Source organism: Eriocheir sinensis, chromosome 29 (genome assembly GCF_024679095.1).
Source record: "Eriocheir sinensis breed Jianghai 21 chromosome 29, ASM2467909v1, whole genome shotgun sequence".
NCBI classification, from domain to species: Eukaryota; Metazoa; Arthropoda; class Malacostraca; order Decapoda; family Varunidae; genus Eriocheir; species Eriocheir sinensis.
The window spans coordinates 8171253-8198462 of NC_066537.1; the positions used below are offsets into that span (position 1 = coordinate 8171253).

Here is a 27210-nt window from a genome sequence, read left to right on the forward strand (position 1 = left end):
TGTACACGAATACACAACAACAATACCAGTTACATAAGCTGCAAAAAGTTAACCATCGTGACCTTTACCATATGGCCAGATGTTGCTGTAGAGGGTTTGTGTCTGTGTAGTAAATGGCCGTTTGTGATGGCATTTAGCATTTTAATTATCATGGAGCCATGTCGCTGTCTGGACACTATGATGCGCTGCTAAGATATCCACGTCTTAGCCACGGTTAGTACGCGGATGTGGTATCTCTGTTGCCCCGTAAAAGGTGGAGTCGGCAATCCATTATGCATCACACACACCCACACACACACACATTAATGCAGTCTTCCTGTCCCAGTTCTTTTATCTTTGGAATTTCACAATTTATCTGTACTCTTTGCAAGGAATGTGTTGGTTATATCCGAATTCAGATCAAGATAATATACAAGGCCTTAAAAATATCAATGCTTCCTATGCTTATTTTTGGAGCCATATTAATTCATCTTCTTATAAAGTAACTGGTTGTTGGTCTAGTCTGGCCAACCAAAAGAAGTAGACGAATAATTATATATACTAAAAACATTCTGCACATTAAGCTGTCAACATAAAAGTATTTTTTTCCTTTTTGCTTGACTGCACACAACTTTTTTGTCCGCCAGAAAGAGGTTAGTATTCAGGCCACGAGAAAACAGTCACAAAAGAAACAAACCCCATTAACCTTTGAAGCATGTAGGGCTGTGGGGTGTAATGGAGCACAAGTTAGGAACACAACCATAACAAAGTAGGGATGTGAACACTGCCCCTTATTTCAGCAAAACCTTGAGTGCACAGTGGCATGTCCAGAAAGCAAACTCGTTACTCAAGAAGGGCAAAGCTGTTCAGTCACCGATAAAGAGTACAGCAAACAAACACATACTCTGACGAAGCTACAGAATGCTCCCACAACACGAGAAGACCAAAGCTGTTCAGTCATGGCTAAACAGAGTACAGCAAACAAGCGTACACTCTGATGAAGCTACAGAACTCTCCCACAACACAGATTCCCTTGTTTCTCAATACACGGCAGCCATTTAACTTGCATCAACACTTGCTGAAGCTCTCAAAGATAAAACTGCGGTAGAAGTGGGCCACAATGCTTCAAAACATCTTAACACACACTCCTGTTAGTGATGCTTGCAGTAATACTTATCCAGTCACCTCTGTAAACCCTATATAAAACCAAATACTAATTGTTTGCTTGCTTATGCTCTCAAGTGGCCAAAGTTCAGGCACCAAAAATCTTAACTTCAACTTTTTATCATGTATTTTGTTTAGAGTAAAGGTGGTAAGACCAAGGACTGACCACACACACACACACACACACATAAGGCTAGTATGATGCAGAAAACACAAGAGCTTTTAGGCATCTCCTGAGCATCATAATTTGGATATACACTTCTACTAAGCAAAGAGCATCCATGTCAAGGTAATTTTCAACACACCACCTTTGTGCATGCTAACTAGGGTGTGATTAGCCGCTTGATTCACTGGCTTTGGGGTCTTATTAACGACTAGATACCAGATTATACATTTACCGATTCACCTTCAAGCTTGTATATATTTGGTAAAGTAACGCTGGTAAGAAAAAGAAGTAAAGCTTGTATGCTAGGTTAAGTATATAAGGTCTCATTATTAACCACTAAATACCAGATTATATTTACCAATTCACATTTAAGATTGTATAAGTAATGCTGTAATAGTTAAGTGACACTGGTAAGAAAAAAAGTGCAGTAATGCTTGTAAATATTAGGTAAAGTATATAATGGTGCTTACTTTTTCATAAGTCACTAAAATCATGTCAACCAATGTCAACATAATTTAAGAATGTGTTTAGTTCCTTCTTTATATAACCACACCCACGTACACAGAGTAATCCCCTACGCTCATGATTCACCAGGTATTACCACAAGGGATTTAAAGTGGCTATTCACCTAAATCCCATCATAACAGATTCAACTCACATCTTATGCAAGGATCTGATATGCATGACTCAACAGGACAGACAACCAACCCTGACTCAAGCCTCTCCACTCACCAGAACACACTGGACTCTCTTACACCAAGATCCCAGGACCAGGAACTAACCAGCACCAACCCACAGTGCCATCCACACATCCAACGAGTCCACAACATTTGCTTTCAACAATGCTTAGTCCTAAAGCCACTGAACGAAAAACCACAATAGACTTCCTCTTAACCTACTTTCAGAGGTTACATAATTGAGAGTAATACAAGGTCCACTTCTCATCCATTTAAACAAGCCGAGGCAAAAAAATAACAAAAATTCACTCAAGAGAACTAGAAATGACAAACACAAGACCTACCTTACCCAATCTTACTATGACATTTAATTAAACCTAACACCAAAACCCACTCAAGAGAACTATAAATGACAACACACAATGCTCATGAAGTCCACAAACCCAGAAATGAAGGCTTCTCGGAACAAAGCCAGAAAGACCTACCTTACCCAATCTTACTATGACATTTAATTAAACCCAAGATAACACATTAAAGTAAAATATCACGTCCATCAACAACCAGTTTACGAAATCTGGTTGGACGATACAGACCACACAGCAGCTGACCACAAAGGAAGGAAAAGTAGGAAAGTATACATAGCAAAAAACTACCATAAGACTCAATCATTAGGTCTACAGGTTCTCGTATGACTGACCTGACTGACTAGTGGTAGACTGACAAGCCCTAGCACAACATACTGGGTCCCCTAACCACAAGACCTTGACAGAGAAAGTTCCCTTGCATCAATTTCCCTTTTACCGATTTCAACTTCCTTTTACTCTCTCTCTCTCTCTCTCTCTCTCTCTCTCTCTCTCTCTCTCTCTCACACACACACACACCACTTCATAAGATAAGAAACTACTCGAAGGAGAGAGAGAGAGAGAGAGAGAGAGAGAGAGAGAGAGAGAGAGAGAGAGAGAGAGAGAGAGAGAGAGAGAGAGAGAGAGAGAGAGAGAGAGAGACTAATAACCAAAACCAGTGTGAAACTTGCAAGGAGGTAGGAGGAAAAGAAGGGAGGGGATGGAGAGAGGGGGATGGAGGGAGGAGGGAAGGGTTGAGAAAGCAGGCGAACCACTGCCCTACTTCTCACAACAATCACTATCACCACCACTATCACTTGTCACTACCACCACCATCACGTTCACCACCCAACCCCACAACTTAAATTCACTGTTATTACCACCACTTGGCACTCAGCTGACACCCACCAGCCACCTCTCACCACTTCGCTCACTATCATATCCAAACGACCTCCACCTCACCCACCATTACGTAGATGTATGGCAGTCGTGACAAAGATGGCGGGGGTGAGGGAAGGGGGACGGGAAGGGGAGAGCATGACCTTGTTGAGCCCGAGGTCATGCGTTGGGAGAGTGAGGAAGGGAGAGGGGAGGATCGTAAGGGGTGAAGATGATAGACCAGGAAGGGGGAGGAGAGGAGGAGGAGAAACAAGAGAAACGAAGAGCTATTTTGAGAACATGAGCACAAAAAAATTACACGACCCAACCTGACAGTGACCCAGTTCCTTTACCCACAATCTTTCACCACACAAGCAGCATTGCACCACGCTCGGGAAACCACAGGCAAGACTTGATAGCTACGCCAGGCTCCTCAGAAAGTCACCTCTCTTGTATGTGTGTGTCAAGTTATTTCCGTGTGTGTGTGTGTGTGTGTGTGTGTGTGTGTGTGTGTGTAGGCTAGGTTCTTCATGCTGTGGGTACGGTTGGTACGCCTTGGAGCAAAACCTTGGCCGAGCTGACTATAGCTCGGCCTCGTAACAGAATAAGCCACGCAAGACCAGCCAGCACACACATACACACGTATAAGTAGATATTCATGAACACCAAACTCTCCACAGCCAGATAGTCCAAGGATTTTCCAGTATCACTATTACACACAACTATCACCAGCACAACCGCAGCGCAACCTTCACCATCCCCCCCTTCACTATCACTGGTATCTCGGCTGGCTGGTTGGCTGGGCTGGGTGGCGTCACACACTTTCATGGTGACTCCCCTTCCTCCTCCTCCTCGAGCTGGCTGGCGTCACACACACTTTCATAGTGACTCTTACGTACCCTCCTTCATCTCCTTCTCCTCCATGGTGACTCACGTACCCTCCTCTTTCTCCTCCTCCATTGTACAATCACTTTAGCTCCGCTCTGGGTACGATTTTGGTCTTGTTTTCCTCGTCTACCGTCACTCGAGTGTCACATCGCGGCTGAGGCTTTCATCAGCGAATCTTACTTTCACTGTCGTCACTGTAGCGTGCACCGTTTCACCACCTCGCCAGGCAGGGCTCGGGGCGGGGACGTGGGGGCTTGGCTGGCAGTCCGTGTTCTCCCTCCTGGGCGAGTCACATGATTGTTGGCTGGTTTTAAGCCTCGCCTCTAACGCCATCACACGACCTCCTCCTCCTCCACCACCATCACCACTACTCCACAAAAACAGTCTCCAAGGCCTAGTCACCTCCATTATTATCTTAACCACCACCACCACACTGTACCTTCCTGCGCACGGCTTCACCACCACTACATTTCACCATCACCACTACGACCACTCCACAAACACTCAAGGTCTAGCCACCACCATCACTACCATTATCTTTACCACCACCACCACACTTCACCTTTCTGCGCACGGCTTCACCACACGGCTACATTTCACCATCACCACCACCACCACGACCACTTCACAAAAACACTCAACCAAGGCCTAGCCACCACCACCACCGTCTCTTCACCACCACTACCACACTGTACCTTCCTGCGCACGGCTTCACCACCACCACAGCTAGTACCATTTCATCACCATCACCACCACCACCACCACACAATGGGAGCACGGCTGAGCGCACAAATATTTACCAAAAACAAGGGAAGCTCTCTCGGGGTGCACTGGGCTTGCTCCGCGGAGAAAGCCAATGGTTTCTGCAGCCACATGAACTAGCTGGCTATTCCTCGCACGCACACTCGCCCTTCCTTGGTCTTGAGTGCTGGTGTACCCGAGTGAGTGAGGGGCGTCCGGCAGCGCTGAATAAGCTGGCTGTTCACTGTTCGCCGTCCCAATCGCTACTGGCCACCTCCTCGTCCCTCACTCTCTCTCCACCTCGCTGTGCTGGAGACAATGAGGCAAGAGGCAGGTGGAGCAGCCCCCCCTAGAGCACCTACCCCACACCTCCTCCTCCCTCACTGACTACGCAATCTACGGAAAGGTTTCTGGCGACTGGCGGCATCTGTGCTTCCCTGAGCCATAGCCTTGGCAGCCCCATGACTAACAAACTAGTGTCGCATCGCTCGCCATCCTTCCCTCCCTCTCCCTCTCCTCGACCCACCGCGGCTGCCAGACGTAGATGTGACGTTCCTTGCGACGGTGTGCAACAAAGGGCATGGCGACAGTAGGCAGAGCAATGCACAGTACTGATGAAAGGAAATTGTGTGTCAGTGCGTGTGTGAATCGATGACGTGTGCACTGCGTCACTACGTAAGCGCCAATAGCCGTGTTCCACTGTTTTTCCCAGTGACGTTAGGGCTGCTCTGGCCACGTCATGCGTTTACACGTCACACGCAACCCACAAGACTCACACAGCTCGGAATTTCCATACAGTGTTATCCGATACCTCCCCACCGGAACCACGTACTGTTGCTTGCTTCCAGACGCCGGTTCAGAGAAAGTAAAGCAGGTAAAAGGAAACGTAATGTGTTCCTTGAAAATAGTTAACAACCGTGGCACATCCTATTCCCCACGTCCCCTTACACACACACACACACACACACACACACAGGGACTTTCACATACACACACATCCTCTTCGTCTTTCACAAACACAAACAAGCACATTTCAAATCCTCTCACAACACACACACACACACAAGCCTCTCTCTCACATCCGTACTCAAATCCTTTCACAAACTTCAAAGACCAGCTTATACAAACACACACACACGTTCACATACTTAGCTGGCATTATAAAACTACTCTCTCTCTCTCTCTCTCTCTCTCACCCACCGTGGAGGTCACCTGATACGAGGTCAGGTCAGGAATACCACGTGACAACTCCCACCACACGCCCACCCATACCTGAAACAGAAGAAAGAGTGTTAGAGCCAAACAGACTCGTGGTGACAAAGGAGATAAAACGATTAATATTAACAAAGCGAATTTCACTGCCTCGATAAAAAAAAAAGGCTGGCTGACTGACTGACGCCTTTGTGTTATATTTGTACCGCGTGTGTGTGTGTGTGCTCTTTGCTGCGTAACGTGTGTGCGTGTGTGTGTGTGGCCACGTGCTGCTCTCACTCTCGTGTTGCACGTCTGTTTTCCTGATAACTGATATTGGGTCCATTGGTTTCACGATTCTGTGTTGCTCAAACTCGCACAATTACAAGTCATTCCAGCGATTTTCACGAGCGGGGAAAAAAAATACAGCGTTTAAAGTATTTTTGATACGAAAACAAGCGAGGTGTGGAATTTTTCAACCCCAAAAGACGCCCGAATCCAGTGAAAGTAGTGGTTGTAGTGACGCATAAGAAAGTAAAACCGAAAAATAAGAAAACACGAACTTATAATGGAGGTGATTGCAGTAGTAGTAAAAGTAGCAGTTATTGAAGATGTAAAACTACTACTACTACTACTAATAATAATAATAATAATAGTAGACGTTTCTGGCGCCGCAACAACAATCAATATATTATAAATAGTGCAAGAAAACAGGTCAGAAGTTCCGATCACGTGTGTGTGTGTGTGTGTGTGTGTGTGTGTGTGTGTGTGTGTGTTTTAAAGGTCAGTTGGTGTCACTTCACGGTCTATATTTAAAACCAGTACTGCAAATTGAAAGGGAAAAAAATGAGAGAGAGAGAGAGAGAGAGAGAGAGAGAGAGAGAGAGACTAGGAAACGTGAATCAAGGTTACAGTGCCGTCCGTCAGAGCCACCTTCACCACCACCACTACCTACCTCACCACCTTCAGCATCACCACAAAGAAACCCCTAAACCACCACCACCAAAGATACGTACCCACCCAAACAAAGCCAGTCTGCAACCTCCACCACCACTACTGTCAACAAAGGAACTGCGTACTGTGCTAACGACGAAGGCGAAGACGGAAACAAAGAAACAATCAGAACCGTAGGGAGAATTTAGCCATTATGGAAATACTTTCTTCGTCTAAAAGCAGGAAACAAAAGACAGTAGAAATAAACATCAACAAAGAATCCTCGCCATAGACAAGGAAGGATATCAAAACAAACTAACATTAATAAAACCAACCGAGACCTTCCCAAATGTAGGTCATACATCACCACCACTACTTGTGACGAAGGAAAGGTTAAGTTGGGGGCCTAGGCTATTGCTACGCGTGGCTCCTGTGCTCATTTATGTTACCTACATTGGAAAAACAGAACAAAAATATACTAGTGACATTAATATAACCAACCAATATCTGTACCAACTTCACCATCACCACCACAAAGAAATATAAACCAGGACATACTAACACTGACATCATTTTCTGTACTATCACCACAATTAGAGGAAAACTGGTAAAACAAACAAGATTCTGCCACTAAAAAACACCTGTCTGCCTACTAACCTACCAACCATCATCGTAAACATAAGGAAACAGGTGGGGACTATTAGAATCACTGCCAATCTACAACACTCAGGAAGACACACACAAAACAGTAATATTCTGATCTTTATTATTACTACTACTACACCTACACACAATACCTGCCTTCCTACGTATACTACCTCCACCACCAACACAATTTGAAAGGTAAAGAACGCAGCCCACCTTTCCTTTGTTTACCTGTCTACCTGCATCCTACGTAATACCTATCAACACTATCCTCCCAATTCGTAAGGTAAAGAGGCAATATAACCATCTTTCCTACTTACCTATCTGTCTACCTAAGTTTACTACCGACCACTACAACAGTTAGCAAGGTAAGAAAAAAAAGCTATGCACTCCACCTTCCTGTTTAGTTATCTACTTACTTACCTAACCTACCACCACTACACTGAGCAATAAAAGTAAACAAAAAAACTACGCAATTCACTTTCCTATTTACCAACCTACCGACGTATACTACCAACCACCATCACGATTTATAAGGTAAGAAAAAGGAAAAATAAACAATGCAACCCACCTTCCCATTTACCCATTCCTACCTACGCTCCTACCTAAACAACACCTAAATCACCACCATAGCAACCACGAAGGTATACTAGTAGCGCAAAACACCCACAAAAAAGAACCAGACAAAGACGCCATGGCCATTATTAGACAATATTCACCTGGTGTGTGAGTGAGCCAAGTAACGGCAGAGCAGGAAGCCTTCGTATATACAATGAAGAGGAGGAGGAGGGAGATGATGATGATGAGGAGGAGGAGGCAGAGAGCGAGGAAGAGATAGCTTTTAAGTGAGGAAAATATACTCATAAGATTAAGGGAAGAAAAAAACATGAGAGAGAGAGAGAGAGAGAGAGAGAGAGAGAGAGAGAGAGAGAGACCCACACACACACACACAGCAGGACCAGGAAGACTCGACTTGCTGCATAAGGGCACTACCCCCCTCCCCCCCTCTCCGCCTATCTATGCCCCAACTCCATCCCCTCGCCAAGGCTTTTTCAACACACACACACAAACACACACACACACACACACGTGCTCAAGGCGTGGGTACTATAGGAAATGAACCTTCTGTGTACGTAATGGTGGATATACTGTGTGTGTGTGCTGACCCAATGAGGCTCAACATATGCGTACGTGATTGAGGAAGAAGAGGAGGAGGAGGGAGGGTGAGAAAGTGGAGGCGGAGGCACAGGCGGAGCAGGGAGGAAAATTGACAAGGAAAATGATAGACAATGAAAAAGCGGTTAAGAGGAAGAATATACCAAGAGAGACGAAGTTATTGCAAAGCGTAGGAGGGACAGAGGAGGAAAAAAACAAGAAAACAACAAAATCAAACGGTTACGACGGAGAGAGAGAGAGAGAGAGAGAGAGAGAGAGAGAGAGAGAGAGAGAGAGAGAGAGAGAATGTCGAAAGAGGAGTAAAACCAGGACAAAACGGAAATAATTATCAGGAAGGAGGAGGAGGAGGAAGAGCGATGGAAAACCTGTACAAAAACGTGAGAGAAGAACACGAGGAGGAGGAGGAGAAAGAGGAGGCGGGGGGACGAGGAAGCAAGGATTATATAAAACTTCTCTCCCATGCTTTGTCTAGTCACCCAACGCAATAGCCAAAAGTAGGCCAAAAGGGGAATGTAGGTGAATGAGTTCGTGATACCCCATAAACCACCTCTACAACCAACAACAAAGACAACCATACTCATAAACAACAACAAAGACAACCATACTCATAAACCACCAACACCAACAACCATACTCATAAACCACCAACACCAACGACAACCATGCTCATAAACCACCAACAACGACAACAAAGACAACCATACTTATAAACCACCAACAAAGACAACCATACTCATAAACAACAACAACAACAGACAACCATACTCATAAACCACCAACAAAGACAACCATACTTATAAACCACCAACAAAGACAACCATACTCATAAACCACCAACAACAACAAAGACAACCATACTTATAAACCACCAACAAAGACAACCATACTCATAAACCACCTCTACCACCACCAACAACAACAACAAAGTCAACCATACTCATAAACCACCAAAGCTAACAATAACATCACTTTAACTAACTCAACCTAAACCATACCTGAATTTATACCTATACTTTCAATGCCACACTAAACTATATATACAACTATTATACAACCTCCACCAACACTAACAACAGCAACGGCATCACCTCAACCCACTCCACATCAATTCCATCACCATCTATACCATACTGAATTCATACTTACACATTCAAAACCAAATTAAACTAACTATATATATGTACAACCTCCACCACCACTAACAGCAGCATCTCCACCCACACCAGTTCAAGTTCATTACCATCTCCACCACCTGAACCATACCTAAACTCATACCTATACTATCAACACCACACTAAACTATTATATACACAACACCACTACCATTTCTACACCACAAACACCCACCACACGTTCAGTACCACCACCAACACTCAACGGTATACCACCACCACCACCAGCACATATTGTATCTATCTATTGTTCTTTTCTATTATCTTCTCATAACCACCAACGTTACGTCACCACCACCCATTTCATTCACGGTTACATAAGTACTTGAATGCCTTACGTAACTGACCATCACCACAAAAAATTACAATCAATGATAAAAATAAACTTGTAAAGAAATGAGGTAAGTTTTCCTTGGTTGTAAATAGGAAGGAGGAAGCGTACTAACAAAAGAGAACGCGATGACGAACAGATGACGTCAGAATTGCATCCATAAACACACACAAAACATGAATGACGCAACACACTTCATCCACACACGGAAACTAATAATAAACAAGCAAGAAAAAAACACCTACAAAAACAATACAGGAAGAGAAGCAACACCGCAAACACGAGAACACAAATAAACAAGAGAATAAATAAAATAAAGATAATAAAGAAGAGTCATCAGCTGTTTCTCCCTGACGTAACAAAAAAATGGGTCAGTTACTTAACAGGGGGAACCCAACCATATATGCCACCCACCCCCTAACAAACAAACACACAAACGCGCATACAGTATCTAATGGTGAGTGAAGCAGTGTTGTCATCTCTGCGAGTCTTGTTTTTCGCCCCATCACACACACACACAGTCTTAATTTCGTCTCCTCTCCACACAGACGCATTTATTCTCTCTCACACATACGCAGAGAGAGAGAGAGAGAGAGAGAGAGAGAGAGAGAGAGAGAGAGAGAGAGCCGCTACCACAACCATCCCCATAATAATAATAATAATAATAATAATAATAATAATAATAATAATATACAACACCACAACTTAACAAGGCCCCAAACAGGTCAGGCCGTGGCGATAACTCGTATCATTTTATCTCCAAGGGAAGCGAGGGAGGGTAGATAGGCAGGGAGGGGAGGGAGGAAGGGAGGTTAGATAAGCAGGGAGGAGGGTGTGGAAGGGAGGTTAAATTGGCAGGGAGGAAAGTTAGATAAGCAGGGAGTGTGGAAGGGAGATCAGAGAGGGAGGGCGTAAGGGAGGTCAGATAGGTAGGGAGAGAGGAAGGAGGGAATGGATGGGAGGTTATGTAGACACGGAAGGAGGGAATATGAGGGAGGGTTGCGATAGGCAGGGAGGAGGGAGTGGAAGGGACATTAGATAGCCAGAGAGGGAGTAAGGGAGGGGACAGAAAGGAGGGAGTGGAAAGGACATTAGATAGCCAGAGAGGGAGTAAGGGAGGGGACAGAAAGGAGGGAGTGAAAAGGACATTAGATAGCCAGAGAGGGAGTAAGGGATGGGACAGAAAGGAGGGAGTGGAAGGGACATAGACAGCCAGAGGGGGAGTCAGGGAGGGGACAGTAGCCAAGCAGGGAGTAGGGGTGAGGGAGGATCAGAGGGAGGGAGTGAGGGACAGAGCAAACAGCTTTATGAAGGCTAACGCATGCCTATCAACGTGATCTTACGAAACGACAGCATCTTCTAGTGTTGTGATATGAAGACTAACGATGATTCTAAGAAATGTCAACAGTTAAAAGAAGCGATATGAAGACTTGGTGTACGATGATTCTCAGTATGTATGTGTGTATGTATGTAATTTAAGTATTTAGGCTTGGAATGTAATGTGATCTAATGAAATGCTGAATGTAAGTACTTTGAGGTGACGTAACACACACACACACACCTATTCCTAGTACGACACTCCGACATACTGGTTTCTAAGCTCGACACACACACACACACACATTCCAACATAACAGCAATACTCTCCACCCACGCAACGGAACATTCCTACAGCATGACAGATTGACAGCATAACGTAAGGCTTCATTAATTAAAGAAGGAAAACGCAATATGCTGTAGTAGTAGTAGTAGTAGTAGTAGTAGTAGTAGTAAAGGCCATGGCAGAAGCAAATTACGAACCCAACATGCACAACATAAGCCCTAAACCAGCCAATGCAATCTCTCTCTCTCTCTCTCTCCAAGCCTCATAGCAGCAGGGAACTATCCACGAATCTACTTCAACGAGAGAGAGAGAGAGAGAGAGAGAGAGAGAGAGAGAGACGCAGACCCAAATCATTTAAATCGTTCATTTAAAAGCCGCACCAAGGACCTTGAGGGGAGACGACTGACTGAAGCGTACCTCCTCCTCCTCCTCCTCCTCCTCTTCCATGGCGGCGGCGGTGGCGGAGAGGAGGAGGAAGAGGAGGAGCAGCAGGAGGAGGGTCGAGACTGGCTAGCTTCCAACATGTGGGTTATGAAGTCCAGTTCTCTCAAATATTCAATTATTACAGTATTATAAGTATTCTGAGTAGTGGCAGTAGTAGTAATAGTAGAAGTAGTAGTAGTAGTAGTAGCAGTAGTAGTAGTAGTAGTAGTAGTAGTAGTAGTAGGAGGAGGAGGTTGGGTTCTCTAAGTATAATAAAATTCCTAACTATTATTATTCTTATCATTATTATTATCATCAGACAGTGCAGAAGGCATGAGATGAAAACTATTGCTGCCTTGTGTGCGTGTGTGTGTGTGTGTGTCTGTGTGTGTGTCCTTCAAACGATGCCAAATTTAACCAATGAGTTTTCCCATCAGACTGCCTTGTGTATATTGCGTGATAGGGTTGTAGTAGTAGTAGTGGTAGTGGTAGTAGTGGTAGTAGTAGTAGTAGTGGTGGTGGTGGTGGTGATAGGATGGCGGTGCTGTCTCCCATTCTAGCACGTCATTGTAACTATTGTCATATTCACATCATTGTTTTTCATTGCCTTTGTTGGTTATAAGTTTATCTCTACTGCTGCTGCCTTTGTTTGTGCTCTTGCCTGTTGTCTTTGTTTTACCATACTCTTATAGTACGTTTTTTTAACCGGTTTCACAATGGTCTTTCTTTAACGCATGTTTTTGTTTATCTAATTCTGATCCTTGTATTTTCTTGTTATAATTATGTAAGTTTTCTATTCGTGCGGTTGTTTTCCTTATTCTTTCATGCCCTCTCGTTTCCTCTAACTCGTTCTGGTTACGACATTCATTCGTTTTATTACTAAGTACGCTTCTTTGAACTCCTTTTCCTAGTAGTGGTATTCAAAACTCTGGAACAGATTCATTTTCTATTTGACTATCAAAAATGTCGACTATCAACTGCTTCTTAAACAGTGAAATCATTTTTTTAACCCAATCACAAAATGTCAACTAACCACACTCCACCTTCAAAACAGTGGAATAGATTAATTTTCTCACACAGTTCAACTTACCACTCCATCACCACTAGAATCCCTTACATACCCACTTCAATACCACCCCCACTGCCATGTTACTACACGCATAATAACCCACAAAAAATCAATTAACCACTCCATCTCCAACACCAGCCTCCCTTACATACCCACTTCAATACCACCACCACCAGAACCACTACCACAATATTACTACACGCATATCAACCCTCATTTATCTTCTTGCGTCCACCCATCCACCGCCTGCATGCAAACACTCCCCACGGTGCCTATCGTTGCTCATTAGTGCGGCCTCACGACTGACAAGGAAAAGATAATGTTGCTGGTACTTCTTAGCATGCCGTCCACACTCCCTCTTTGAATGTTTTGCGGTCTGCCCGCCCGACCGCCATTGTTGCCAAAAATATGCGACGACTGCTTTCACTCGAGTCTTTGGTCTTCTTTTGTTCGATTTGTTGATGGGTGCGTCAGGTTTTGGAATGTTCAGAATGGGTACGGACGTCACTGTTGCCAGAATGATCGATTGCTTTTGCTGGGCTTAGGTTTTCGTATGTTGCTATATGGGTTCAGTGTTACCAAAGTGCTCGATTGCTTTCACTGGGCTTGAGGTTTTTGGTCCCATTGTGTCGAGTTGAAAGCTACGTCAGGTTTTGGCATATACTTAGGATGGGTACGGACGTCAATGTTGCCAGTGATTGACTGCTTTAACTGGGCTTGAGATTTTCGCATGCTGTTTATGGGTACATCACTGTTACCATAATGGACAGTTCCTTTGCCTTCTTTAGACCCTTTAGTGCTCTTCCTCGCCCCCTCCTTCAGTTACTCTCCTTCCCTCTCTCACAAACCCTTACCTTCCCACACTCACAGTCCTATGGTAACGAGTTTTCTTCCTTCAGTTTCAATTCATTTAATGGGGAGGGGTTGAGTAAAATTCACCCTTGGTAACTCAAAATCTATCAGAAATAACATAATCTCGAATTGCTGTCCATGATATTGCTTATTATCAGTTTTAAAACAGCATGTCTGCAAGAGTTCCAATTGCCCAAGAATAATGAAGGGCTGTGCGTCACATTATCTACATACAATCTTTCTCGGCATGATACTGAGCTTGCTACACCCCTTCCCCCTTCCCGGGTCTTATCACACCACTCGTCACGTGGACAATGAATGTTTCCTATTATCCCATGTTGCACAATCTAAAAGCTTACGAAAGATCCAAACTAACTTGAATTGCTTTAATCCACGTTTACGCAAAAACAAATAATTATTCACGATTGTGTTGTCGTTGGTAAGTTTTGGGGAAATGTGTAAATATTGCAATGCAACTGGTACACACAAAAGGTTTATATATAGATATATATATATATATATATATATATATATATATATATATATATATATATATATATATATATATTATCAGAAAGATTAACAAAAACTTCTGATGCCATCGAGTCGTGGAAAACTGAATATTACACAATTTCGAAATAACGAGAAAAAGATAATACAGGAGAGGTAATATAAATAGACAATACAAAACGTAATTAAAAAAAGACAACAGCATAAGGAACTCAATGAAAAAAAGTAATAATACAAATAAATTTATACAAAAAAACAATAGTCAAAGGCATAAACTCCATAGCTGACAGATAACACACACGCCATCTTTCCATCAAAGAAGCCACAAAGAAGCAATAATACTAATGTCACGATAAAGATAAAGCAAGAGGCTATAAATAACTCCACAGGGATTAGTCAGTTTTCACGAGTCCTTGCCTGCCCTCAGACGTGCCAAGCCTACATCCCGACACGCCAGCTCCTTTTTTCCAACCCTTTTAGACACAATACAACCGTTCTAAAAGCCTGAGCATAGAGCCAACTGTGATGTCCTTCTAGATTATTATTATTATTATAATATTATTATTATTGAGATTCATGGAAGGACATCAAGGAACAGTAATAAATGATAGACCCAAATAGTTCCCTCGATGAGCAGGCAGGGACATAAAACAAAACAGTGGCAGTAAAGTGAGAGGAATTAAAAGAAAAGGAGACAAAACAATCGGTGGAGCGAAGAATTGACAGATAAAAAGGTCACGTCTGTTGGGTAATTAGAGGGGTAGAAATCAAAGAAACGTTTAATACTGCCCTAAAAGTACTTATTACGTATTTCCAGGTAGATTAGAGAAAAAAAGAGGCAGCATGGAGGTGGCAAAAACCTGATTGTCTGGTAAGCACACAAAAAAATCTGGTGCTGCAATACAAAAACATAAAAGGGAGGGAGGGGTTTTCTGGGTGATTTTACAAGAAAGCTTTGCCAAATATCTCCTCAGTAAAAAAGGAACGCCACTATGATAAAAAAACACACCTCCTACAACCTGAACTCTTTAAGAAAACGAAGAATTAAGACGCCTTTGGGACTAAACGGATAATCTTTTCATTTGTTTTTCATATATTTTAGTAGAACCAGCATTTTATTTCATTTGTTCGTGTTTGATGTCTCCAACCATAAACTAAGAAAGACTAAAGAAAGACGAAAGAAAGTACACAGCTGGAAACAAAACAACACAGATAAGCATAACTCGTAAGGTTGTCACAGTTACCCATCCATTTGATATAATTCTCCGGACTTTGAAAATTATGTAAGAAAGACGAAAGTAGTATAGAGCTCTGGCAGTAACATAATCTACATAAGTCAGTATCTAAGGTGTATAGAGTTAATTTCCTCAAGGTTGGGAAGATTCTGGGTTATTTTTTTGTTCTTTCTTATCGTTTCATACATGCGGGGTTCACTAATGCATTGTCTAAGTCAGTATCTAAGGTGTATAGTTAATTTCCTCAAGGTTGGGAAGATTCTGGGTTATTTTTGTAGATAATCATAAGGTTGTCATAGCGTCACCCATCCCCTTTATATATTTGTTCAGCCTATGATTAACATGTCTCTATAGTAAAAAGACGAGATAATTATGAGGTATACAGCCGGGAGTTAATTAACCTAGATAATGACAAGGTTACTGCAGCTTCAACCGTACCCTTTATAGTCGTTGGGCTTTATATGTCTGCTGTAGAAAAAAAATACACAATTGGATAACGAAAGTAACATCTGGGAGCGAAATGATCTAAATAATGACAAGGTTACCGTCGCATCATTCATCCCTTATTAACCTGCCGTCCACGTGAGCTAGGAAGGTGCAGGTACACACACACACACACACACACACACAAACACACACACACACACACACACACACACACACACAACCCCATTACCTTGAGCGGCACTAATGGTGGAAAAAAAAGCAGGTTAAGCGATATCTTTAAACACACACGCCTAGCTGAAGTATTTATAAACACCGGCCTTGGGATTATGACGAGCCATTGGAAAAGAGGAAGACAAAAAAAAAAAAAAAAAAAAAAAAAAAAAAGAAAGTGCAGGTATGGTACACGAGGGAAAGAATGTGTTATGACTATTAATACTCGTAATGAACGTGTTTATATATAGCCTATAATATGAACGAAGCTCTTTTCATTCCTTCCCGAGATTCGTATTGCGTAAAAAATGAAAACGTACAAAGTTGTCTTGTCTCATTCCTTCCTGCTTTTTTTTCCTATAGTCTATTACGTAAGATAAGTTCAAAACGTGACAATATTATTACGTTTGTGTGTACGTATATTTTTTTCCTATGATTGTATTGAGTAAGAAAATGTAAACGATTAGGCTATTTTGTCTCATCCCTTTCCTGTTGTTTCATATAATTTAATACGTAAGTTCAAAACGTGACTATTATTACGTTTGTGTGTACGTATATTTTTTTTCCTATGATTGTATTGAGTAAGAAAATGTAAACGATTAGGCTATTTTGTCTCATCCCTTTCCTGTTGTTTCATATAATTTAATACGTAAGGTAAGTTCAAAACGTGACAATATTATTACAGTTGTGTACACGTATATTTTTTTTCCTAGGATTGTATTGCGTTAGAAAATGTAAACGTATTAGGCTGTCTTGTCTCATCTCTTTCCTATTGTTTTCTTTTTATATCTAATACGTAAGGTAAATTCAAAACGTGACAATATTGTACGTTTTTTTCTGGGATTTGTATTGCGTTGAAAAATGTAAACGTATTAGGCTGTCTTGTCTCATCTCTTTCCTATTGTTTTCTTTTTATATCTAATACGTAAGTTAAATTCAAAACGTGACAATATTATACGGGTTTTTTTCTGGGATTTGTATTGCGTTGAAAAATGTAAACGTATTAGGCTGTCTTGTCTCACCTCTTTCCTATTGTTTTCTTTTTATATCTAATACGTAAGGTAAATTCAAAACGTGACAATATTATACGGTTTTTTTTCTGGGATTTGTATTGCGTTGAACAATGTAAACGTATTAGGCTAATTATTTTATCTTGTCTCATCCCTTTCCTGTTTAATTTCATAATCTTATACGTACGGGAAATTCATATTGGGTTGAAATAATATACGTTTGTGGCTATCTAGAAATATTATCAATCTTGCTTCCTCCTCCTTTTCCTGTTCGCTTTCACAATCTAATACGTATGTGAATCTTGTAATGGGATAAAGAAAATGTATATGTTGGTGGCTTTCTAGAAATGTCTATCTTGCTTCCTTCCTTTCCGGTTGCATTTCACAATCTTAGACGTATGTGAAGCTTGTAATGGTTTAAAAAAACTATACTTTCGAGGCTCTCTATGAATGTCTATCTAGCTTCCTTCCTTTCCCATTCGCTTTCATAATCTTAGACATATGTGAAGCTTGTAATGGGTTAAAAAAAACTATATTTTTGAAGCTTTCTATAATTGTTTATCTTGCTTCCTTCCTTTCCTTTTCGCTTTCATAATCTTATACGTATGTGAAGCTTGTAAAGGGTTAAAAAACTATATTTCAGAGGCTCTCTATAAATGTCTATCTTGCTTCTTTCCTTTCCTATTGCTTTCCATAATCTTCTACGTAACATCGAATCTGTAATGTCTTCAATGCGTCTTAAAATTTATGTATACGCGTCAGTGTCTAGCTATCTTTAAACACATCCATCTTGGCTCCATCTATCCTGTTCGCTTTCATTATCTTATGCGTAGTAGATTTAGAGTTTGCAATGTCTCTAAAAATCTGTCTGTGGCTATCAATAACTATCTTTCTTGTCTCCTCCCTTGCCTCATCGTATATGTATGTGGCGTGTAATCGGTTTAAAATTCTATATGCGTCTGTGCTATCTATAAATGCATCCATCTTGTCTCCCCCATCCCCTCCTCCTCGCTCTCATCATCCCAGTGACGTTTATGGTGTAACACGCATTAACGTAGGCAAGTGGTAAGTGCCACAATTCAGATATTAAAAGAAGTGTTGCTGATATTGACGAGTTAGAGGAAGGTGCTAGAAAGTTCAGAGAGGAGAAGGAAACTACAGCGTCGAGGGATTCTACACGAAGCAATTACCTGAAGTTTGAAAAGAAAAACTCGTGTGATGCCAAGTATGACTGGGCCAGACTACACCACTGATAACTTTGAAGGCACGAAGACAGAGTTCAATGAGGAAAAGAACGAAGCACAGAGTGAAGGAATCTAGACGAAGCAATTATGGAGTTTAAGTCTGAAGAGGCAAGACTAAACCACTGATAATTTGAAGGCAAGGAGACTTTTACGGGTGAAGAAGGAAGCTACACAAAGCAAACGAAGCAATCACCTTACTAAGTTTGAAAAGAAAATACTCGTGTGATGCCAAGTTAGACGAGAGCAAGACTACATCATTGATAACTTTGAAGGCAAGGAGACCGTGTCATTTTTGAGAACTCAGCTGCGTTGTGAAATCGTGAAAGCTGATGCAAATGTTATGAGGTTTATAAACGAAAATTCATCTGTGATATCGGGTTTATCAGGACAAATATAAACAGAAACCGGATTAATTCAAATACTGGCGATATGATAACTCTGTGTGGTTAGGGAAATGAGATACAAAGGTTAATCGATTGGAGGAAAAGTGTCACCAGATTTTAACAAATGAAATATGGAGTTTGAGGTACAAATATGGTTTAATGGTATCACTAGGGTTTAAAATGATAAATAAAATGAGCAGCCTCTATGTTATAATACCATGCAAACAGACGGCATAAGTCGAAGCTAAATAAATGAAACTGCTTAAAGGGAGTCTAGTTAAAATAAAAGGTCACAAAATTAGAAAGTAAGAGGGGGGGGATGGAAGGGAGGTAGGGTTTAAGCAAGGAAACCAATAAGTCTAAGCTAAATATATCGAAATTCTTAAAGGGATATTCTAGTTATAAAAAAACGCTGCAGAAATTGACAAGGTAGATAGAACACAGATATATCCAAGTTAAAGTAAGGAAGTCAATGGGATAACGCTCCAAGGATCAATAAATCAGCTAATATCGTTAAATCCATGAATAAATAATCAAAAACAAACGTGGTGAGGTACAAACTAGATCAGCGTCACGGACTTTAAAGTGATACGAGGCACAATACGGTTCAGCAAGTGGCATGAAGCGAGTAACCGTCAACGGGGCATAACATTAGGCGGCCCGAGGCGGTTACCAGGCATTACCGCGCGATCAACAGTGTTACCAGGCAGAGGCCATGACCCCATCGATCCGCCACCGCCGCGGGTCAACACCACCACCAAACTCATCTTCCAATATTCACCGCCACCCAAATACACCACTATTCAGCACCAACACTAAATGCATCTCTATATTCACCACCACCACCACAACTATCTGGTATGACTAATACAATACAAGGAAATAAGAGAAAGAAGAACCCACAAAGAACTTCAGCTCATACCTATGCACCACCACCACCATCTCTACCACAGCCATTACTTACGTGTTATGACTGCAAATACTCAGCCAAATAAGGAATATATATTACTGTAGGGATATGAAAGAAATACTGACAAAGAACAAACACAGAAGCCACCATAACCTATACCGACATCACCACTGTACCACTATAAAATTATGTTATACTTGCAAATATTAGACTACATACCAAGAAAATAAGAAAATGCAGGGAAATGAGAGTTAAAGCTGACAAAGAATGAACAAACAAAGAAGTTAACCTCACCCACCACAAGCACCACAGACTCTAGTATAAATTTTCAAGGGCATATAATTAAACGAAGAAATCAGAGAATGCAAGAAGTAAAACAGGCACAGAACCGTCAAAGAACTTCAAGAAATGTTATACCTGCGAATACTCAAATTGTTAAATAGTTAAAACCGACAAAGAACATAAAACTTACTCCTTCCCAAGCACTATGTTATGACTGCAAATACTCAACTAAACAAGGAAATAAGAGGAATGCAATGAGATGAACGACAACAAATAACCAACAAAGGACTTCAGCTCACCCTTACACAAGCACCACCACCTCGACCTCGACCTCCACCACCATCACCACCTTTCCCTCCCTCAAAGCCACGTGCCTCAGAGGTAAAGTAACAGTTGCATTTACTACACACACAGGGACAGGAGGGAAGGGGCTGGAGGCATGGAGGGAAGGAGGGAGGGAAACGCATCATCACAGGTCAGGTTTAAGCTCTTTCCTCCCTCCCTCCCTCCTTCCTCCTCCCTTCTTCCCTCCCTCTACACACCAGAAATGCATCGCTTGCATCCTCAACCTTCCTATTGATTTTAGATGTTGGCAGCCGAAGTAGATCCACAGCTTTATACGTGGTGCTGATAGTGATGGTGGTGGTTAAGGGGGCAGTAGTTGTAGTAGTAGTAGTAGTAGTAGTAGTAGTAGTATTGGGTGTAATAGTAGCGGAAGTAGAAGAATCGTTTATATACTTCTTTATACGAGGTGGGAAACATGACAGTGGTAGCAGGGGAAGTATAGTAGTGGTATCTGTAATCGATGTAGTAGTAGTGGTGGTGTAGTTGGTGGTAATATATATACTGCTACACGTGCCCTTGGTAACACTTGTGGCAATATAATGGTGCTAAGTTATAGACTGGTGCAAGTGTGTATGTTGGGGGGAGAGGGGAAAGAGGTGAATACTGGGGTTCGTGGTAGTGGTGGTGGTTGACTGTGGTGGTCTGGTTACTTCGATTCCTCCCCTCCTCCCCCCCCAAAAAAAAAGAAACAAAAAACAAGCAAACAAACGCGGTCTTAACCTTTACGAACAAACAAGATAGATTTGGGTGAGCGAAGGACAAACATTGGTTGTCTATCCGTATATGGCCTGTCAAAACACACACACACACACACACACACACACATTCCTGGATTAGTACCTGTCCCACCTGGATTACACCCCCGCAAATTACATTAACAATTGCTTACATGAATGCACACACACGCACACGCGCATGGCCGCCGAATTAATGAATGAACAAGCGGCCTCTTTGTGTGTGTGTGTGTGTGTGTGTGTGTGTGTGTGTTTTACTTATATAACACACCGGCTGATGGCAAGCTCGTCCGCCCTCACCTTCAACGCAAGGATACACACACACACACACACACACACACACACACACACGGGAACAATGAAGGAGCAAAGGGAATGTTCTGAGTACGTAAGGGAGGAACACTTTCTTGGTCCACACATCAGAGAACAAACAAAAGGATGACAACGTCGCCGCAAGAACGCACCGCAACACAAAAACTAAACCTTCACCAAGACAAAAACACCTGAAATAGTCCTGTTAACGGGGCGAGGTCAGGTCAGGTGGAATTGGGTCACGTCCAACAGAGAAGGGGACTTGGGGGAGCAGCAGCAGCGGTAAGAGCCAACAAGAGTGGGGTGACGGGAAGGGGGAGGGGAGGGGTGAGCTGCTTGGCTCTCACCCCACGCCAGACCTGCCTCGCTGCACCCTTGTGGCTGCAGCACGCCAGTCACCTCCGCCAGGGACACCGCCACCAAGGCACCACTAACAAACACACGCACGCACACACTGATAGCACAGAGGAGGGGACGGTTTTTCACACCACCTGGGTCACCGCTCGGGCACGAAGCCTCGCCGGGAACTGGTCACGGCACAGCACTACACACGAAGCAACCGCAGCAGCAGCAGGCCGCCAAGAGGTGCTGGCAGACACGGCAGCAAACAGCTCGATATCCGCCTAGCGTCGGGCTGGCCAAACGGTGCACTGCCCACAGACTACCGGGCCAGAGTGCACGGGTAACGGGTGACTGAGGCTGGGAAGTGCACCGGTGGCGGGTTACGGGGACCAACGGTGCACTGTGCGGAGGCAACTGTGGCCGTGTACGCCTAACGGGGCGGCGGGGCGGGGCGAGGCAGCGAGGGTCAGCCAGCAGCAGCAGGACAAGTTCACCTGCTGAGCGGCGGCCAAGCAGGTGGACGCCGCTGCTGCTGCTTTGTGGTGATGGCCGCCGCCACGGTGGTCCAGGTGAGGGCGGGGCGGCCGTCCTTGAGCCGCCGCCGCCCCGCCAGCAGGACGCCACCGCCGCCCCAACAAAGAGCGGCGGCGGCGGCGGCCTCCACACCGACCCGCCCCGTGCCTGCTCCGCCCCGCCGCCCTGGACTCGGCCTTACGCTGGTGCTGGGGAGAGCTGAGGCGCCGCCGCGGCAGGACCTCCCCGACACGCCGCCTCTCTCACTACTGCTGCCCACACCTGCTATTTTCAGCGCGGGGCCAAGGCGCATGCGCGGGTGGGGCCTCACTGACTCAGCCGCTGCTACGGACGCCTGCCGCCTGCTGCCTCGGCTGTCTGCCCTCTGCCTCCACCTCACCCAGCCGCTCCACCTCCTCCTCCACACCCGCCTGGCGCCACCCCTCCACGCCCCAGCAGGAGACACACCAACCGCCGCCCCACCAGCTCATTGACTCCTGCTCCTCCTGCTTCGCCGTCTCCGCCTCCTCCTCCTCCTCCTCCTCCTCGCCGCCACGATATCGATCCCTCTTTAAAGCAGCACCGTCCTCCTTCGCCTGCTCCTCCTGCTGTCGCCGCCAGAGAGAGGGGGTCCGCGCGCCCCTCCGCTGCCCCGCGTGCCCTGCTGTGCCTCCGTCAGCTGACCCTTCTCTTCCTCCTGGGCCTCCTCCTCCTCCTCCCTCCTCCTTCAGCTAGTGTGGTCGATACTGACGCCTCCAACGGGACGGCTGATCAATACAAGACCTCCTCCTCCTCTTCCCTGCAACCCTCTCCTCCTCCGCCTCCCAAAATTTGCCTCCTCCTCCTCCATGCGACCCTCTCCTCTTCCTCGTCCTCCTCCGCCTCCCAAAACTTGCCTCCTCCTCCTCTTTCTCCGCCTTGCAACCATCCACTCCTCCTCCTCCTCCTCCTCTTCCTCCCCAAACTTGCCTCTTCCTCCTCCTCCTCCTCCACTTCCAAGAAATTCCTCCATTCTCTCTCTCCCTCGACCACCCTCCTAGTCCTCTCCTCAGGCCCTTTAATAACCTCTCTTCCTCCAAACTTCATCTACCTCACCATATCCTCCTCCTCCTCCTCTTCCTCTTCTGCAACTCGCTCTTTTCCTCCTCCTCCTTCCTCACTCTCTCCCCCGTTTCTCCTCCTATCTGCTTTCTCTCCTTTTCTTTCCTCCACCAACAAAAACTGCTCACCCGCCCACTTTCCTCCTCCTCCTCCTACTCTTCTTCCTCCTCCTCCTCCTCTTTAATATTTACCTCTTTCAATGCGCTAACAAAATTTCGCTCCCTTTTTTATATTCATTATTTTTCCCTCCTTCCCCCCTCTTCTTCCTCCTCCTCCTCCTCCTCGAAGATCCATTATGCACCACCTCCAACACCCGAGAGAGAGAGAGAGAGAGAGAGAGAGAGAGAGAGAGAGAGAGAGAGAGAGAGAGAGAGAGAGGCATAACACCAGGAAGGAGCCTATTAAATCGAGGTCTGGCGGCAGCGAGGTCGGTCACACACACACACACACACACACACACACACACACACACACACACACCATAGCAAAAAACAAATCACACATCAAAGGAAGAGAAGCTTGACTGACACAAACATAAGAAACAACAATGAACAAAACAAATAGAATAATAAGAAAACAAATATATAAACTCGTGACCTTAATACAATATAGTCTTTCCTCCTCCTCCACATCCTTCTTTTCCTCCTTCATCCTAGACAACTAACTCATTATCAGCAGTGTGTGTGTGTGTGTGTGTGTGTGTGTGTGTGTGTGTGTAAAAAGACTCGCCCATTACCCCCTACAGAGGCTTATGTGGTAATGTACAGGAGAGGAGTCAGAAGGGGAGGGTATGTAGGGGAGGAAGTGTAAGGGGGGGGAGGGAGGGAGGGAATAGGTGTAGGAGAGGCGTGGTATTTAAAGCTAGCAAAAAGAAGTGGAAGGGAAGGGGAGGAGAGAGGAAGAGTCATCAGTATTGTGTAGAGGGCGTTGAAGGGTGTTGTTGTTGTTGTAGTAGTAGTAGTAGTAGTAGTAGTAGTAGTAGTAGTAAACGAAAAAATAAAATAAACACCATTGGAATACGATATACGAACGAAAGAAGAAAGGATGAAAATGAAAGAAATTGATTGAAAAAACTGGAAATTAAATGAAAAAGAAAGAAAAGCTAAATAAAAGAAAGGAAGGAAAGTGAACATGAAAGGAGAAATTAAACTGAAGAAAGAAGGAAACAGTATGAAATATATGTATCTATGCGTGTGTGTATGTATATATGTGTGTATGTAAGTATATCAAGTTACAGGAATCGTACGAGTCTGTGTTTGCGTGTGTGAGGAAGGAAGGATACACTCGACACCCACATCACGGAGGAGGGTGTGGGTAGAGAGGATGTGTGGGAGGATATATTTTAGGATGAAGTATACACCGTGAAAAGACGCATTCCTACCCCCCTCAACACACACACACACACACACACACACGCGCGCGTCTGTATTACTCATGGGCTGCTGGAAAGATGTATGTTTGAAGAGACGAATGTGGTGTGTGTGTGTGTGTTTGCGAAGGAAGGAGGAGGAAGAAGGCACAAAGGAAGGTGAGAGAAGGGAAGGAAGGATAGTTGAAGAGTGAACGGGAGAATTTAGATTGAAGGAAGAAAGACTGGAAATAATATGAAGAAGAAATAGCGCATAAAAGAAAGGAAGGAAGGATGAAAATGAGAGATGGAATTTATATTGAAGAAAAGAAACGAGAAACGAAGTGAGGAAAGAAGTGATTGAAAAGAAGTGAAAGAACGGAAGGAAAAATGAAAATAAAAAAGAATGAGACGGAAAAAAGAAATAAACAACGACGAAACAGGAAATGGGAAGGAAGAAAGGATATGAAAGGAGGACAAGAATCAAAATGAAGGAAAGATTCATGTTGGAGAAAGAAGGAAAAATGACGAAAGAAATACAGAAACAAAGGAAAATGAAGGAAATTAGAAGAGAAAAAGAATTAAAATGAAGGAAGAAATCATGTTGGAGAAAGAAAGGAAATTGAAAGAAATACAGAAACAAGGAAAAAGGAAGGAAATGAAAGGAGGGAAAGAATTAAAATGAAGGAAGTAATCATATTGGAGGAAGAAGGAAACGAAAATGATGAAAGAAGCAGAAACAGAAAGGAAATGAGAGGAAAATAATTAAATGAAGGAAGAAATCAAGTTAGAGAAAGAAGGAAAATGACGAAAGAAATAGAAACAAGAGAAAGGAAGGAATTGAAAGGATAAGGAAAAGGAAGGAGGGAATTACTGATAAACCATGCATAAGAAGGAAACAAAATGAAGAAGAAATACTGACAGAGAGAGAGAGAGAGAGAGAGAGAGAGAGAGAGAGAGAGAGAGAGAGAGAGAGAGAGAGAGAGAGAGAGAGAGAGAGGAGGAGAGGAAGTGGAAGAAGAAATAAATATCGAAGAGAGAAATAAAAAGTGAAAGGAAGAAAGGAAGTTAGTAAGGACAGAATAGAAAAGAGGAAAGAAATACATAAATAAAGAGGAAGGAAGGGAGAAGAGAAATACTGAACCAAGAAAAATAAAAGAAAGGAAAAAATAAAGTTAGTAAGAACAGTTTAAAGAAAGAGGAAAAGATGAACCAAATCAGCTGCGTTAGAGAGAGAGAGAGAGAGAGAGAGAGAGAGAGAGAGAGAGAGAGAGAGAGAGAGAGAGAGAGGACAGTGACCCCAGCAGCCGCCCCCCAGTGCTAAAGGGGATGGAGGGGGGGGGGGGGCGTGTGAGGGGGGTACTCAATTAAATACCCTACGCGTGGGGGTGTTAGAGAGAGAGAGAGAGAGAGAGAGAGAGAGAGAGAGAGAGAGAGAGAGAGAGAGAGAGAGAGAGCAGAAAAAAAAATAGAAAGGGAAAGAAAGAGGGAGGGAGGTAAGGAAGGAAGGAAGGAAGGACAGAATGGAGAGAAGTGAAAAATCGGGAAAATCAGAGAAAATGGAATGTGAAGTGAGAAGAGAGAAGAGGAGAGTAAGAAGAGACAAAGAAAGAAGGATGAAATGACGAGAGGAGGAAATGGAGGAATGTAAGAGGTATGAAAGAAGGAATTAAAGGTATAAGAAAGATAAGGAAAAGGAGGAAATATGAAGGAATGAAGAAAGGAATGAATGAAGGAAGGAAACAAACAAGAAAAAAATGAAAACAAAAAACAATAGGAAAAAGAATGAAAAAAAACAAAGTAATACCAAAACAAACAAAAAACTCGACTAAAAAAAAGTAATACCAATAAAAAAAATCAGACAAAAAAATAAGACTAATGATGAGTTTAGACTTTAGACATTTTAAAGGAAGGAAAACAAACAAACATGAATAACCCATCGTAGCATAGCATTCATAAACAGCTCTAAGAAAGAAAGACTCACATTCATACAAGAGAAGGAAAAAACGAAGAAAAATATTATAAAGAAACTCCTCAAACCATACACACACACA

General features: G+C 43.4%; 1 protein-coding gene across 4 annotated transcripts in view; it reads right to left on the bottom strand.

Annotated features, from left to right (window-relative positions):
- Positions 1–27210, bottom strand: part of LOC127004956 (uncharacterized) — a 54777-nt gene that overhangs the window by 5308 nt on the left and 22259 nt on the right. The window contains exon 3 of one of the 4 annotated variants that reach the window (XM_050873269.1): positions 6036–6107. The exons of 2 other annotated variants lie outside the window; for them this stretch is intronic. The gene's annotated coding sequence lies outside the window, so the exon portion shown is untranslated. Of the gene's footprint in view, positions 1–4894; positions 5138–6035; positions 6108–27210 lie in introns of those variants that run through there. One more of the 4 variants, XM_050873268.1, reaches the window with a different exon arrangement.